Genomic DNA, 18,819 nt, shown 5'->3' with positions numbered 1-18,819 from the left:
TTGCCATTATATTCAAGGCAATATGACTGAGTGATTAGAGGGATACCTTTAGAACATGAGAGACCTGAGTTCTCATCCCGTTTTTTGAAACATACTGACTACATTACACTGGGCAAGTCTCTTAACTTTTCAGTAACCCAGACAATCCTTTAACTTTATAAGTCGCAAAAACAGTTGTTTAGCATTGCTGGAGAGAGTTCGCCAATCTTTATTGGTAGTGGTATCCCCATTTGGGGCTCCCTACATCAGTAAAATAACCAACAACAGCCTATAAGGTAACATGCTTGTTGTTGGACATATGTAAACAAAAGCAATCAAAACACCTTGCCCTCAAGGAGCATATATTTTACTTGATGTGAATAAATCATAATATAGTATTAAAACCCAATCATCTATTTTTCTATAATTTAAAATTTGATTGTTAATGAAACAGGGCAAAAAAGTGTCTCATATTTTGTCAGTGAGTAATCATTTATATATCACCTATTTTGTACCAGAAATTGTGCTAAACCAAGGAGAATACAAATAAAGGCAGGGAGTTTACAGGATAATGTGGGAAGACAATACATTAAAAGGAAGCTGAAAAGGGAAGAGAAGGAATGAAAGGTTTCCTATATGGAACTATGATGAAGAAATCCAAAGAAGGGGCCAGATAAATTGTATAGTGGATGGAGCATCTGGCATGGAGTCAGAAGGACCTGGGTTCATTTCTAGCCTCAGATGCTTCCCACCCATATGACCCTGGGCAAGTCAATTAACACCAACTGCCTATCCCTTGCTGATCTTCTGTTTTAGAACCAATACTAAGAAGATTAGATTTTATTTTAATCCAGAGTAACAAAACTGGATGGAAAATGAAGAGGTGGCTAGCCTTGGTGCTCTTCTTAAGTGGCAATCTCTCTACCTTTTAATCAGAAGATTCTCAGAAGCAAAGGGTGTGAGCCTCAGGGTTAATGTGATCTTGAAGGATTAAAAAAATTCTGGATTGTGACCATGAAGACCAGTGAAATACATTTAGGTGGTCAATCAGGAGATAACTGGTCTGGAAGCAACTCTCCCTTCCTCCAGGAGGAACTCTCAACCATATAATCAGGTGGAGTACAGAGTCAGAAGGTACCAGTGATAAGGATTACATCCCAAATACTTCCTTTTTTTCTTACTGTTTGTTTTTAATAATACTTAACCTAATTATTCCTCTTTTGACCAATTTGATCAACCTAAATATACTGAAACTTTCCAGGAATTATATCATCCCTAAGCATAAGGAATTGAATATTGTTGTCAATGTAACTAAGCGATCTCTCTTTACATAGTATATCAATTTTAATGCCTTTGGCAGTAGGGAAGAGAAAACTTTTCACTGCAAAAGAATTTTATTTTTTTTAATGTGAATATTTTTTAAAACATAACATCATTCCACCAAAGCAGATATAGACCATCTGAAAAGTAGACTAAGGAAGCTAAATCTAGTCTAAAACCCAAGAAAACCAAATAGGGAGATTGTTTCCCTCACTCGCCTAATAGATCACGCATCAGAATATAAAAAGATTTCAAGAATCTTTTTCAAACTGTCTATATCCTTTCTTAAATGTAACTTTCTTTTCCTCATTGCTTAGGCATCTCAATATTCTATTTTTATTCACCTAACCCAAAGTCACCAGATTTTTATTGTCAGATCTTCAACTCTTCATGAATTTTGTAAAAATGGAATCAAGAGAGCATATTGATATATCCTGGTTCAATACTGGAAAATCTAGTGCATCAGGTAACTGATTTTACAGGGATTACATGGTTCTGTAGCAGATAGATGCTTAAGTCTTTAATCTCTGGGACCACTGAGTTCTGTGTGCTGTATGAATTGGCAAGCTGTGCAAAGAAAACCATGCTAGCTTTTCCTTTCCTGGTTAAGAAACATGTAGGTTCTTTAGGTTTGAGTCTCCCCCTTCTCCCAAGAATTTTATGGTATTTCCAGTCATTAAGTTAATGGATTAAGTAAATACTTTTTTATCATATTATAGGATTTTATACAGCAATATTCTAGCAAAAGTCATAAAGTGCATGAAATGTGATAACTATGTCAAACACATTGCATTCCACAGATCTGTCAGTGTTCTGGGCTAATCATATTCCAATATGCTATTTTTGTCTTTTTTTCTATTCCAAATACATATGGGTAGATATTTTGTTAAGGGGGAAAATCAAGCCTTGAACTTCCCTTTTTGTGTCCCTATCTGAATTATAAGTAGCTAGATTTATTCCTTTATTTCCCTTTAAACTTTGGCTTGGAAAAGATGAATTTATCTTCCTATAAATATACTGCATTGCATTCCTGAGTGATTACCATCATCACTTGCATCTTGTCTATTGTAATTTCTATTTTATTCACTGCTTATTTTCACAACAGAAGTAGCAGAAGGCACTGAAAAAATCTCTCCACCCCCAGTCTCACACAAAGTCTGTTTTTCATTTTTCTGAGATTTTTACATACTGCTTGTAGCATGCCCTATGATAATGTATCTCTTTTATTAAGTGTAGGAGTTGATGTATATAATACAAACCCGGCTTAATAATCGTGATAATAGCTGACATTTATATGGTGCTCTAATGTTTATGAAGCGTTTTACATATATTATCTAATTTGATCCTCACTTCAACCTTATGAGTTATATACTATAAGTAAGTATTGTTATCCTTATTTTACAGTCAAGTGAGCCAACAAGCATTTATTAAGCTCTTCCTTTGTTTGAGTTCCTGAAATAAGTGTCAGGATCAGGAAATTAAACCTTCACAGAAGCTAAGTGATTTACCACCCATCACAGGATCTAGAAGAGACTCTAGAAATCATAAAACCCCACCCACCTCTTTCCCCTCATTTTATAAATTAGGAAACTGAAGGCAAAAGAAGTTAGGCAATTTTGTATAGTATAGAGTATTGGAGGTGGAATCTTGTTTCACTTATTTGATATTTGATCCTGTGCAAGTTATAACCATTCTGAGCCATGGTGTCTTTTAGAGAGATAATAATAATTGCTTTCTAGGGTTGGTGTGACCATCAAGTGAGATAATATGCAGGATAGCAAAATGAAAAAATTACTGCAGTTTTAAGACACATATAAACCTAGCCCAGTGTGCTTCAAGGATACAGAAGGAGAGATTGTCCAGTGTCAGTGATACTAGCTACTGCCTTCCCCTCCCCCTCAGCAAGGCTGCTCATGGAACCACCATAGTAGAACTTCAACTCCCAATAAGACAGTGACATTAGAGATGGACTAGGTCAAATCCCAGCTCAGATTTTCTCTTACCTAGACACACACATACATCTGGCATCACCCCAAAAGATCTTATAATGTAATTCATATGAAATAAGTTATAATCATATAATCAGTGCTTTCATACTAGTTCATAGATTATCTCATATTTTTGGTATTCTTTATTATATAACTCAGATTTTATGATGCAGTATTTTAGACACTTTGTTGCCTTTAAATATTGATTCTCTTCTCATTTCCCTACCTTTTAATGATTTTTCTTTCCCTTATTTCTTATAATATATATTCTGTACGTCTTTTTAGCATATATACTAATTATATGCCTACATATAAAACTATATATATATATGCATATGTAGGTAATACATGAGATGTGTATATTATATAACATATAAATGCATATATTGTGTCTATATGTGTCTGTATACACATATATACATATACACACATATATATTGAATTTTTTTTATATTAAGATAAGCAGCAAGGTATAATGGTCCCACTTTATGTAGTACTTAGTCACTTCTCATTTCACCAGACAAATATCTGAGAATATGAGATTAGGCATTGGTGGAGGGACTTTCAACAATGGAAAATCACACACACCTATAAAATAATAAGTCCAAATGAGAGGAAGAGGGTTATTTGCCACAGGGTATATGGAACTGGCTTCAGGGTCAAGAATACCAAAATTCAAGTCCTATCTCTGATGCTAATTAATTATGTGACTCCAGGGCAAGTGACAAATTACCAGTGCCAGGTAACCTCATTTTCACTATAAGCTGCAGAATAATTGTCAAGAGTAGAAATTTCTTCACCAGAAATTCCTTATGCTAATGAAATTACATGTCTAGTCTAAATTTTATAGAAATATAAGAATAGGTATTGCTATAGTTCAACTGATTGGTCTATTGGTTGTTAAGTTTATTGGTCTTAATTGATGAGTACAGCAATTGATATAGATAAGGGGAATGCCCCCAATTTGCAATTCAAAATTATTCATTTTAAACATTCCTAGTGCTGTAAGCCCAAACACAATGCTGTTAGCTCTTGTCTTACTGTGCTGAGCTGGATGAAAGAACTACTTACGGAATACAGGAGTTCTGGGCTGCATGCTATTTTATTCCCTAGTGGATTCGAAATAATATTAAGACTTGCTTGGAGGAACCATGAGCTTTAAACTCCCCCCAGTTCAGCCACTAACTCTGGTGGAGCAATTACATTGGCTCTGTTACCTGAAGGAAAATGAAGTTAAGTTCTCAATCACCTGGCTCTTTAGGTTGCACTATTCAGACTGGCTGGTTTCCATTGGATTTCAAGATACCAGTAGAGAAAAATGAATGTAGTCAGTGTTGGAAAACAGGCTTCAAACAGTGTTCTGATTAGGAACTCTATACTGTAAAAGTGAGAATCCCTTTGGTTTTGCAGAGATAAAATAACTTCTCAGTCATTTTCCCAATCCAACAAAATGAAATTCAATATTTAAAATAAATTACAGAAAACTGTATCATGTTTAAAAGGTATTACCCACTAAATTTATAAGAAATCATTTTTTATCCTTTAATGGAAATTTATCCATGAATTCATGAAAAAGAGAATAGGAGGTCATAGTTATGTTTATATAAAAACGTGATAAAGTTATTTAAATTTTTCTTCATAAGAAAAAATGTGAATAAAGATGACTAAACAATGGGAGATTTGTTTTAGAACATTTAATCTTTTCAAATTTAGGACAGCATCCTTATAGTAACTAAGTAGAAGAGTAGAGAAAAGTTCAAAGAATTGAGAAGAGAGTGGATTAAATACAGAGAAACCTCATTACCAGCCATCTTTATGTACACTGGATTTTATTATGCTGTAGGTCAAGCATTTCCCCAGTGGACTTATAATGTATAGAACAGCTATCTTACTATAATATAGGTCTTATCCTTGACCCTGACACAGTATTCTGATATGGTTCCATTGTATACTCAGACTGATAAGCAAGAGTACCCTATGTCATACCAGTCTTATTATTATAAGCCATATGTTTTCCCCATTGTTCTTTGAGTCACATCTATGTTTAATCTAAAATTATCAAATTAAAGTTGCCAAAATATAATGTTCTAACTTTTCTAAATGTCCATAGTAGTTCCAGGCTGTTCCCCAGTCTAATTAAACACACGCACATATATATATATATATATGTTTATAAACAAATATAAACATATTTATATACAGAATTAAATGCAAGCATACATTTAGGAACACTTGGTTTAAATGTTTGAGATTCACAGTAACAAATATTCATGCTATATTCATTTGGGGGCCCTGTAGAAGTTTATTCAGGTGAAGAATTGGTGATAGTCAAAGGTTACTATTGCATACACTAGTTAAAATGGTTAAAATAAACTAGTTTGAAAAACTGTAGACCTTAGCCTTTTGCAATTGAGTCCTCGTACTCTGGTCCAGTCTCCTTTTTTATTGAGTCAAAACAGTTTATTATTTTATTTTTTCCAAACTAATTTTCACACCATTGCATTTCTTGATAATTTGGGTATTACAAGAAGCAGTCAAACTTCTGCAATTCACTCAGTCAACTGTTGGCAGAATATTTTTCTTTTTTTTTAATTTGGAAATTTTTATTTAATTAATTAATTTAGAATAGTTTTCTATGGTTTCAAGATTCATGTTCTTTCCCTCCCCTCCCCCCAACCTCCTCTCATATCTGATGGGCAAATCCACTGGATTTTACATGTGTCATTGCTGATCCAGTCTCTTAATCCAATCTGCTTTTGTTTGTTTTGAGGAAAGAAGGAAGAACAACATGCATTTTCATGTAAGTCTTTTAGGAAGAGAGGGAAAATTAAATCAAGTGGCCTCCTCTAAGCTAGAATTTTTCTTTTCTTAGTATTACTAGAATACCCTCTCCACGTTTCTTCAGAATCTCCTATAATCCTATTTTTCAAATGGCTAAAATATTTATTTGGTGTGTATGTACAGTGTATCCTTAACTAAATAATAAGCTCTCTGACTTTCAGAAATTGTAACATCCACTTCTATATATTTTCCTATTATGGTTCACAATCCATTGGCATTCAATCTGAAAACTAAAGGGATTGAATGGGTGATGGCTAAGGTCTTTTCCTATTCTATTGTGGTCTATTCTACATAATACTACCTCCCAAGAGGTTTTATTTACTATAGCAAAAGAAAATCTTGCTTAAATTATAAGGAATAACATCATTAGAACAGTGAAAGTTCTTATAATTTCATTGAAGGAAGGGAAGTCAAAAGTCAAGAATTCTTAAATCTGTGTTCATAAGCTAAAAAAATGATGAACATATTTAAATATAATTGTTTGAAATGTGATCATTGATTTCCTTTATAATCCTATGTATATTATTTTATACATGTAAAAATGTCATTCTGAGAAGGGTTCCAGAAGTTTCATCAGACTTACATTTCTGGCCTTTACAACTAAAACACCTCAAGGGAGGGTTAATCCATTACCCTCAGGAACAACCCATTGTACTTTTAATTGTTCTAATTATTTGAAAGTTTCCCTAACAACAAGTCTACATATTTTCTACTTTGCAAATCATACCCTTTACTCCTGGTTTTTCTCTGTGGGGCCAAGCTGAATAATAACTTTTCCCACAAGAATGCATAGAGAAAAGAGCAACTAGATGGTTCACTGTATAGAGAGCCAGTCCTAAAAATGGAAGCTTCTAGGTTCAAATGTGGCTCAACACTTTCTAACTATGTGACTCTGAGCAAGTCACTTAACTTCAACTGCTAGCTCTTACCACTGTTGTACCTTAGAACCAAGACACAGTATTGATTCCAAGACGGAAGGAAAGGGTTTATTAAAAAAAAAAGATTATGAACTTGGGAAACTAGAAAAATGATAGTGCCTTCAACAGAAATAGAGAAGTGTGGAAGAAATATGGTTATAAGGGGAAATATGATGAGTTTTGTATATAAATGTTAAGTTTGATATGCCTAAAAAAATCAACTTTAAAATGTCTAATAAGAAGTTGATATTATGGAATAGAAACTCAGAGATGAGACCATTATTGTATATAGATGTATCAGTCCTTTGCAAAAAGATGATAATAAAGCCCAATGTAACATTGTAGATGATGAGAGAGAAGAGAGGAGAGAAGAGGAAAATAGCAGGGAGTGAAGGGAAGAGAAGAGAAGGAAGGGAAGGAAAAGACATTGTACAGAACCTTGGACAGCACTCTCCATTAGAGACCATGGTATGGATGATGAACCTGCAAAGAAGACTGGAAAGGAGTAGTCAGACAGATGGGAGTAGAACCTGGCAAGAGTATGAGGAACTTAAAGAGTACCTGGTAATGTGCAGTTGAATTGAAGAAAGGCATGATGGTATTGTGTATCTAAGGAAGTCTTCCATTAAAATTATGCCTCAGACACTTTTCACCTGTGTGAGATCTTAAATTGTAACTAAACTAATCTAGGCTCCATTTTCTTTTATCCGTAAAAAATGAGGAGGTTGAACTCGGTAATCACTAAAGACCCTCACAATGCTAAGTCTGTGATACATGATCTTGTAAGTTGGTTCACTTTAAGATCTAGAATGGAAAAACAGGAGAAATTACAGAGGGGTGGAAGGACTGGAGAAGCTATCTATTATCTTATCATTTCTACTTTCTAAGTCTCCATCTTCACCCCTTAGTTCCTGGTAGCATGCCCCACAAATTGTAGTTCTTCCTGGATGAATGACTATTTCTCCAATTTGGCACAGAGTTAATGCTGATGTCCCATCAGTACTGTGCCCACAGTGGATAGGTTTACAACAAGAATAAGTTCTAGATATTTGATCCCTATTAATTGAATAGGTTATTAAATGGAGCATTGATAAGCCAAAGTTTATAGGTATTTCCTAGAAATGGAAGAAAATTTTAATGTGCTCTTATAGCCCATTTAGTAGGTCCGTATGCATTTTTAAGGACTTAAAAAGTCCTGGGTTCAGTGATGGTCAGCATAACATTGACTTTTTTGGTTTGGGGGCATTTTTCCACCATTCACATGAGTTTCCTAATTTGATAAACCTATCATGAAGTATTCTTTTCCAGGAGTCATTCCTATTTATATTAATTGGAGTTACATGCCATTGCTAGTGAGTTACAGCTTTCATCACTGTTAGCTTCTTGAACTCATGTGCACTGGAGTTTAACCTGAAGTTTAGATTTCCTCGAATAAATGGACATCAGGACTCCCTGGTGAAACTTTTGTTTTTCCATAGAGATCAACCCAATGTTTTACAGTTCAGAAAACCACAATTTCAGCTGCCTCTGTAGCAAAATCCTTTTTAATTATATTCAGTTCACTCTATCATGCTTTGGTTGCTGGGCTCTTTTCCAGGAAGAAAGGAATCTTTTCCTTCTCAAAATGAATTTCTTGTTTGGCTTTGGCAGTACTACAAATTGATTCTTTGTCTGTATTTGATGCCCAAGGGAGTTATAATTAGAGTCCTTACTAAGCAGGGATAGGTGAACTCATCCTTGTTCTTAGGCTTGTCAGGAACCTCCAGTCCTTCTTCACATGTTTGGTGTCGCATTAAAATGCTTAGTCACCTTGCCAAGTATATTTCTCTTAATTTTGAAAAACATAAGTTATCACAGAGAGGTTGAATCCATATGTCACTGCTAACCCCTCAGGAAAGTTGTCTAATGACTACTTGCTATATATTTCATCTGAGCTTCTCTTTTGCTTTTAGCTCAGAGGATCATAGATTTGGAGCAAGAAGGCGCTGGACAGGAAATCTAGCTTTAACCCCTTACTGTACAGATGAAATCGAGACCTAGAAAGGTTGAGATTTTTTCCAAGGTTACATAGAAATGTATGGCTGAGACGAAATTAAAATCAGGTCCTTTGATCCCCTTTGCACCACATTGCCTCTCAAATAAATTGTCTAATTGGCACACAGTTACATCGTAAGCAAGAGAGCAAATTGCTTCCCAATGAGGAGACCAATTACCTAAACAATTCCCTGGCTAAAGCCCTTAGACTGTGGCTTTGTGGAGAGGAGTTGAATATCTCCCTCACCCTAAAAAATGAAAGTGAGATTCGTATACATCCTAACTAGTAACTAACATAAAATGCTAGGATTCAAACAGTTTGTCAATAAATATTCATTGAAGTGACATGATCTTGGTTTCCACTTCCATGTGTTTTTCTTAGTTGTGAAACCAAAAACAATATGTATGGAGTACTCTAACATAGATTTGGCTAGTTCAGAATATGAGCAGATAATTTTGTATTCTTCCTGCAGTGTGGTATTATTGTGCAATGACAATAGCATCATATAACACCACTTGTGATTAGAAGAATTTCTTTGTTCTACCAGTCAAATAGTAATATGAATTGCCTCTAAAATATAGACTACAGCAGAACCTCATTTTATGGGAACTCAAAACTTGTGAATTCAAGTTTATGCAATTAGCAATGGAAAAAATAAAGAAAAAATTATAAAGAATAAAAAAATTTAGTTACACACAAAATTCATGCCATTTTCCCAGTCCACATAAAATCAAATATAATTGAAAAGAAAAATTTATTTTCTTAATGTGTATGTGTGTATACACATAAGAAGATATATAGAAGAAAAATTGCACAAAATTTTGTCATGTTAGAACACAAATTCCATCCCTAAAAAAAATGTAATTGCTCCACCAGAGTTAGTGGCTGAACTGGGGGGAGTTTAAAGCTCATGGTTCCTCCAAGCAAGTCTTAATATTATTTCGAATCCACTAGGGAATAAAATAGCATGCAGCCCAGAACTCCTGTATTCCGTAAGTAGTTCTTTCATCCAGCTCAGCACAGTAAGACAAGAGCTAACAGCATTGTGTTTGGGCTTACAGCACTAGGAATGTTTATACACATGACTTTTATGCCACTTTTCATGACTAGGTCATCCTTAGTCATATGTTGCAGCCTGCTTTTGCCAAATGAATTTTATTTGAATCACCACTAATTCCAATTTGTCCTACTTCATTTCTATTTATGTTCTCTACCAAGAACCAAGGTATGAGCTACACTTGAATTTTATACACTAGTATTAGGGAGAGATATAACATCTATATTCAGATTAATATGATATATATACTACAAAAGCTTTATAAGGTAAATCCTGTCCCCCAGTACCAACATTTAATAGAGTTCCACTCTGAGTCATTATGTTTTCTGACTTCTTGTATCCCTGTGTCATTTCTACCATTGGTTCTGATACTCCTTAATCCTGATGGTACAATTTGATCAGTCTGTCTGATATACTTTTCCCATGACTATAGAAAATGTAATAGACTAAGTGTGTAGAATTGAATATTGAGTTTTGTTAGCAGTGAATCATATAAGATCTTGGATAGTGATTGGTATGTTGTATTTGAGGATATGTGGAGGATTTTATTGATTTTGATATGCTATCAGCTCAACCTAGGAAATAGAAATTTCCCAGCAAGAAATAGTCCCAACTCAAAGCAATGGATAACAGAGATTTTATTTTATTTACTTCAAACTAGATATAAAACTGGAATAATCTGATTCTCAAAATTGCATATCACCTGGAATTTTATTTGAAAATCTAAGTTAAAGGGCCACAGTATATTTTCTTCTTTTTAAAATTTTCATTGGTTATGTTGTGATAGAATACTCATATAAAGCCAAAATTCCAAAAAGATAACCAAATAGAATAAAGTGAAATATAGCTTGCTTCAATTTGTATTCAGGTCCCTTCAGTTCTTTCTGTGGAAGTGGATAGTGTTTTCATAAGTCCTTCAGAATTATTTTAGATTATTATATTGCTTATTATAGCTAAGTCTTTCACAATTGATCATCGTACACTATTGCTGCTACTGTTTATAATATTTTCCTGGTTCTGCTCACTTCACTGTGCATCAGTTCAAATGGGTCTTTCCGTGTTTTTCAGAAATAATCCTACTCATCATTTCTTATAGCCCAACAGTATTCTATCACAATCATATACCAATTTGTTCATCCCTTCCCCAATTGCTAGACCTTCCCTCAATTTCCAGTTCTTTGCTACCACAGAAAGAGCTTTTATAAATATTTGTGTACAAATAGATACTTTTCCCTTTAAAAAAAATCTACTTCTTAAATACCTCATTGTGGTATTGCTGGACCAAAGGATATGCTTAGTTTTATAGCCTTGTGGGCAGAGTTCCAAATTGCTCTCCAAAATGGTTGGATCAGTTAAAAACTCCCCCAACAGTGTATTAGTTCCCCAATTTTGACACATCCCCTCCAACATTTTTCATTTTCCTTTATTGTCATGTTAGCCAACCTGATAGCTATAAGGTAGTACCTCAGAGTTATGTTAATTTGTATTCTTCTATTTGATAGTAATTTAGAACCATTTTTATATGAATATGAAGCTTTTATTTCATCTGAAAATAGCTTTTTCAATTCCTTTAACTTCATATCTGCATTATATTTCTTTTGTATTCTCATAGCTCACATCCACCCAGAGGAGGGAAACTGAATGATCCCAGCTTTACTAGTTCCTATCAGAATTACTCTGTCCAAGTCATTTAATCTTTCTTGACTTCATTTTCCTCATTTATGAAGTGAAGAGACTCAGATGAGATGGCTTCATAGGTCCATCCCTTCTCTAAAGTCTTGATTCTCTCATCTAATGTTTTCACAGCATATTGGAACAGGAAATTTGAACCTAACCTAGTTGTCTAAAATTCTCTGTGGACAAATTTTGCATGGGTTATGAAAGACAAGATAATAGTAGTTTTAGCTTATATTTGCCTTAGGAATGTTATTCTATTTGTCCTCCTTTTAAAAATATCCACTGCCCTCTATCTAGAAACAGTCTTGAATTTTATTACTATGTCTTAAACTACAGCACTTTAATTACAGAACTGTGTCAGAGCCACCAAGAAATGTTTTGTTGTTATTCTGTCATAAAAAGTAACATCATACTTAAGCCACATAAATTTTTAAGATGTATTTGTTGAAGGTATAATTGAAGGAGAATTCTGAGGAGGCAGGTTTAAATATAAGAGTGGCTTCTATTACAATAATAAAAGATCAGTGTGTGGTGGTTTTTAGTAGTACAGATATATGAGATTTTTGATAAGCTATTCATGGAATAATAGCTATTAATTGTGTCATACTCAATATTATTATTTAATGTAGCACTAAAATTTTACTTCCTAAAGTAAAGTTTTCACTATACTATGTAAATAAAAGTCTTCAGAATAGCAATACTTATAGATCATTACCTGTGATCCTGGTACAACCTGTGATACATCCTGGGAAGTAACCCCTATGAATATGCACATCATCAAAGTTCTTAATACTGTTAAAATGGTTCATCAGGGAAAAAATCATTTTATTTTATCAGTGAAAATAACATTAAAGAAAACACTTTAGCATCTGCCTAGTTATTTCACTATTAGGACAATAGAACTTTTCCCTATGTGATCTACAGTTGAAACCATTCATAAATTTTGTCTGTTCAATTATGTATAATTGAAAATCACTTACCCTAAAGGGGAACTACACTTCCTGAGAGCCCACTGATTTCCTGTCATTAAATACTTCCTATAGACAGGGAATAAATATCCAGGGGGCAGTCATGCTCCTGCTCTTTGGCATGATGTAGCAATCATGGGTGATGGTGGTAAGGTGGGAATTTTGAAATGGCTAATCAGTCATGGGCATGTGGTTTTTATTTTTGTATCCTCTTTATTTCTTGATTTCTAATGATAATTTAATAAACCTCCTCCAAAATATATTTTATTTTTTAATATTTAATTTTAATTTTTATAGTTAGAATGGGAGCTTTTTGAGTTCCTGGGCTGTCTTAGTTTACTCTTTTTATCTTCAGTATTTATCATAGATTTTTATACTTCAGAAAGCCTTAATGAATGCTTTATTCATTCACTGTTTACAAATGGACAAATTCATACTGCTAAGAGCTTCTTTGAGTAATTCCAGTGTGGGAGCATGTTCCTTCAATTTTGCAAGCAGTTTAGCATGCTTCTTTGTGTCTTCAGCCCCATCACTGACCTCTCCAGTATAAACTGACCAATTAGAAGCCATCAAAATTTCTCAAAGAGGGGTGTGACATGATCAGACCTGTATTCTAAGAATCTGATTACTGTGTAGAGAATTAGATTAATTTAGAGAGAAAAGAGGCTGGATTCAGAGAGACCAATTTTTGTTGTTCAGCCATTTTCAGTTGTTTCTATTTATATATTATATTTATATATTCATATGTTATATATTTATATCTATATTCATTTATCTATTTGCATATATTTAGAGGGAAGAGTAGGGAATAAACATGTATATAGTGCCAAATATGTACTCTGTGCATTTTAGAGATAATATTTCATTTAAAAATTTATACATGAACACATATTTAGATGTTTTTATTGGCTCCTGCACCAGAATAGGAGCTTTTTGTAAGTAAGAATTGTTTCATTTATTTTACTTGCCTGGCACATAGCAGGCACTTATTAAACTCAGTCTCTTCCAATCCTCTTACTTATTCCTCTTCAGTATCACAGCCATGCATAGGAATGGTCACACCCAGGCTCTTAACCCTCTCCATAATTGTTTCTCTACCTTGACCCAAAAGAATGACATTCCTTTTTTTGAATATAACCTTCTTTATTTCCTTCTCCTCCTTTGCTTCATCTCTCCTGAAGCTTACCATGCTGCTCTCATCCTGAACTTTAATCCTTCCACTCAATACTTTCTTAGGCTCTGACTTTATTTTCTGCCTTCCCTATTTGAACCCTACAGTTAATCAATTCATTTCTACTACAAGTCCTTGTATTTATATATTTAATATGTATACCTATACTTATAATACATGTACATATTGTGTGGCCAATAAAATGTATGTTCCTTAAAAGTGAAGGATTTGGGAATTTTCAGTTTATTTCCTGGTACTGTGTACAAAGACACTGGCACATAGTAAGCTTTTTATTAATGCTTTTTGTTTGATTGATTTAGAGGTAAAAAAAATCTTGTCAGAATCTTCCAAATCAACTAGTAGCCTAAAACGGTTAATACAATATCTAGCAAAATATAATTTAAAATAATATTAAGAGAGAAAGATAGCATGGTATAAAAGAAGGTCACCACTAAATTAAAATTGGAAATTTCATCTTTGACACATATGGACTAGTTACTTCAGATCCCTGAGACTCAGTTTCTTTCATTGTAAATATGAAGATGATGGTAATTATCAAAGTAATTCATTGGATTTTTGCTAGGGAAATGTTGAGGTTTTTTTTAAACCATAGGGTGCTATATAAATGTGAATTATTATGAGAGTTATTACTGGGTATTAGAATCTGGCTCATTAAATCCTAGATAGTTTATTGAGCTGGAATTCATATAGCACATAGGTGAAAAGATCAGTTTCATTTCTTTTCATGAAGATGGGTTTACTACTCTCATACAGTTCATTCCAAATTGAATTTCACACTGTCAACCAAGAAGAATGGGTCTATACTAAACAATAATTTACTTGTGCCCTTCTGAAGTGAGTTAGTTGGCTCTAGTCCCTGAAAAACCAATAAGAATTATTTACTAGTATATGCTTTTTTTTAATACCCTAAAAATAACAACTGAAGCCATTAAACTAATTTATATTGCGATATGTGCATATGAACAGTGGCAAGGAGGAAAGGCAGTTAAATATATTCAAAGTAAGATAAATAAGAACCACATCTTACTTAAGGCCATATTAGAGCCTTATGTCATGTTGGTCCTTTCAGTTAAAGTCTGCTTCTGACAGAAACCTCTTCTATTAGTATTTCTATAGACCTATGACATCATAGATATGGATACTTCCTCCAGTGGGGTATGAATGGTGAGACCAAGGACTATTATGTACCTTCTCTGGCATTAACCTCTAAAGAAAAGGGATACATCCCGTAACCTATAATCCAGGTGCTCCTAAACTAGAATATAATGTAATTAGGAAATAGTTAACAAAATAAATAAAAATACAATAAAACATAGATAATATTATATTATTAAAATGTCAGTAAACTGCTTAGAGGAATCTATATGTAGAATAGGAGGAATAGTGGCCTCATTTCTATGTGAGTATGAAACCATTGCTCTAAAAGTTAGAGAGGTACCTCCAAACATTTTTAGCTTCATTTAAATAGTCCAAAGGTGTGGATTTTTTTTTCAATTCAATTGACTAGACATTTATCCAGGGTCTGTTATGTGCCGGGCACTGGGCTTAGCACTACTAATAAGAAAAATAGATCCAAATAAATAAAATATAGGCAATCCTTTCCCTCAAGGATCTTACAGTCTAATAGAAGAAGATAACACATAAAAGGAAGCTGAAAAGATGGAGAATAAAGAATAGGTTGTACAGAGATATGATGAAAATGAGAGCCATGATGATGGTGGAATTAAATCTAAAAAATAAAGTCTGTAGAAGATTGAGTTGAATTGAAATTGATTAAGGTATTTTTTTTTATTTTTGCAGATATCTATTTGATTACTAATGGATAGAATACCAGCCTTAAAATGAGTGAGACCTAGATTGGAGTCCAGAATCTGGCCCCTTCTACAAGCTATGTGAACCTGTCCAAATCACCCTCTTAGTTACTTTAGTAACTTATTGAGAGTTAGTGGCAAAATAAGGCTAAGCTAAGTTATGAATTACTATAATGAATATTCCCTATACCACTGAAATCACAAGTCTAGTTGATAAAAAAAATCCACAATGGATCTCCCATGTGTTGATAAAGCATTCATGGATAGAGCATTCCTTGGGACAAAATGAGATACCCTTAAGGGAAAGAGAAGGGCAAGCATTTATTAAGAACCTACTTTGTGCCATGCATGCTGCTAGGAACTTTACAAATATTCTTATTTGACTCCTAAATCACTGAACATTTAACAAATGAGTTTTTTGCCCCCTAATACATCAAGTATATAACAAGGATACAGTGGTTTTTAGATCCTTTGGACAGAGATTCTCTTTTCTTGATCTGGAAAAGTGTCTGGACAGTAGGGCATCAGAGTATGGCTACTGGTGTAATCTGAGAGACCCTGACTCCATTCAGCATGGACTTTTTATGTTCCTTAGATGATCAGAAAGCAGCATGGGTGAGGTTAAGTACCAATAATCCCCAGGAGCAGCTTTGTCTTCTGTTACGTGAAATCTTCCCCATGTTTTGGGTGAGAGGAAAAACACTGGTCCTACAAAAGAATATGAATGCAAAAATGAAACCATCCTTTCTTCTAGTTTATAATATATTTTGGAGAGACTACACAGATGTACATTTAGGTACATACAAAAGAGATGTAAGATGATTTTGGAAGGAAGGCACTAACATCTGGGAAGATCAGAAAGGAACTTCTGTGGAGAGCAGAATTGGAGCTAAGTTCATATTGAAGGAATTCAAGAATTGGTTCCTGCAGGCATGGCGAAGAGCCAATGTAAAAGCATTTTATAGAGAGAAGATGAAGTGTGGTGGGTGAGAAACATTAAGATGGTCAGGTTCATTGGATACCAAAGGACACTTGAAAGGGAGTGATGTATAGGCAAGAAAGGCAGGCTTATGAAGGTCATGAAGCATTTAAATTTGATCCTTAGAGAACTCTAATGATGAGCCCTCCTGGAAATAACTGAGCAGGGGAATTGCATGGTCAGACCTATGGTCAGGGAAATCTTCTTGATGGCTTTTTGAAAGATGGATTAGAGTGGCAAGATGAGGCAAAGAGATAAACTGGGGTGCTCTTACAGTAGTTCATGAAACAGTTGAAAAATCCCAGAAAAGTTAAAAAAACTTACAAAAAGAATCATTCAGAGCCTAAATTGAATGAAGACTTGGTCAGACCCCAAATCCATTCCTCTTTCTATGGAATCTGACTACCCAGTCTAGATGCATTTTAAGTTGTTGTTTCAAATACAGGACAATAATGGGTTAGATTTTATTATTTTCCCTGATGATGCCCACCATCTTATTTGTCTCTTGGATTTCATGAGGACATTTGAAGTCTGAAGACATTCTTCAATAACTCCTAGCTAAGAGATTATTGTTCTATAAGGACAATTTGGATTACTTCCACTATAAATGCAAGGAATGTATCTCTTTATATAGTCTTATCCCCATGAGCCTGGTATTTCCTATCTCCTCCTATGTCCTCTGGGAGCTCTTCTGTTTTCTGTCTAATTTTCAGGTGCATAAAAAACTCCCATAAATTCTTCTTACCTTTTGGCTGAAAGATGATGAACTAGAGGTGCCTAAAGAGACAAATATTTACATCTGGCACCAATGTGTTGATTTGATTTGACTTGCTAGTTACAAGGGAAAGCTTCTGTTTGGAAACAGAGGGGAGTGAGTTGATAGGTAATAAAAAAAAAAAGCAAAGAGCATCTGTGAAACATTTTAAAATACACAGAAGTCAGCAGAAGGAAGTTTAGAAAGAGATACTGAGAATTGGGACAGTTTTTTTTTTAAGTTATGTAAATTTTATATACAAGCCATGGGAAGTTTGAGGAGAGAAGAAAAGGTTTGGAATAGTTATGGTGAAGAGTGGGATAGTAAACCAATTAGGGCATAATGAAATGTGCCATTTGTGGCAATGAAGGCCCATTTGAGATTACATAGCACAGATTTGTAGTGGGCCTCGTTAGGATGACTGTGACTTCTTCAATCCAATGGCTGAATAGCAACAAAGTATGTAAGTGATGGAAGGAAACCAGAGTTGGGACTTGTCAAATTGTCATTGTCCATAGGACCACAGTGAAAGGGAATCAGGTCTTTCTGACTCCAAGCCCAACACTCTAGCCACTTTGTCACCTAGCTACCCCATAAATGCTATTAATGGCTTCATGAACTTATTAGCTGTGAGACCCTGGGTAAGTCACTTAAATTTGATTGCCTCAGTTCTTCATTTGTAAAATGAGCTGGAGAAGGAAATGGCAAACCACTCTATTATCTTTACCAAGAAAATCCCAAATAGAGTCTCCAAGACCTGGACATGACTGAAATGACTGAATAACAACAACTTGTTTTATAAATTGACTTAATATAAGTTTACTTTTGAAAAGTAGTGGCAGCAGGAACATAGAATCATAGAATCATAAGCCTAGAGGTGTAATGGGACTTGAAATTTATCTAATACAACAGTTTTAGTTTACAAATGACAAAAGCCAAGACAGTGAAGCTTATTTGCCCAAGGTCACATAAATAATGAGTACAAAAGTGTGGATTTAAGTTCAAGTCTGTTGATTGCAAACTCAGTTCTCTCAGAAGATTTATCTTCATCATGTAACATACATTTAAATATTTTGTACTAGAGCAGCATGTTGTAGTGTTATTAGAATTTTTCCTTCCCAGGCCAGCACTGCCATGTACAACACAATACCCATCCCCAAAGAACATAAATTCCATAAGAGAAATTCACTATGAATATAGATACATATAAATAATTTTAGAGAATGAGGAAGCAAGGGAGATATCAGATGAATGAATAAACAATTGATTGTCAGATACTCTGGATATATTCTGGGCCATCC

At 34.2% G+C, this 18,819-nt stretch overlaps 1 protein-coding gene across 4 annotated transcripts in view; it reads left to right on the top strand.

Annotated features, from left to right (window-relative positions):
- PRKN (parkin RBR E3 ubiquitin protein ligase) overlaps positions 1 to 18,819 on the top strand; it is a 1,990,036-nt gene that overhangs the window by 1,105,932 nt on the left and 865,285 nt on the right. The window lies entirely within an intron of this gene.

Source organism: Monodelphis domestica, chromosome 2 (genome assembly GCF_027887165.1).
Source record: "Monodelphis domestica isolate mMonDom1 chromosome 2, mMonDom1.pri, whole genome shotgun sequence".
Classification (NCBI taxonomy): domain Eukaryota; kingdom Metazoa; phylum Chordata; class Mammalia; order Didelphimorphia; family Didelphidae; genus Monodelphis; species Monodelphis domestica.
The sequence above is the reverse complement of the archived record's forward strand: the minus strand, read 5'-3'. Positions and strand labels throughout refer to the sequence as shown.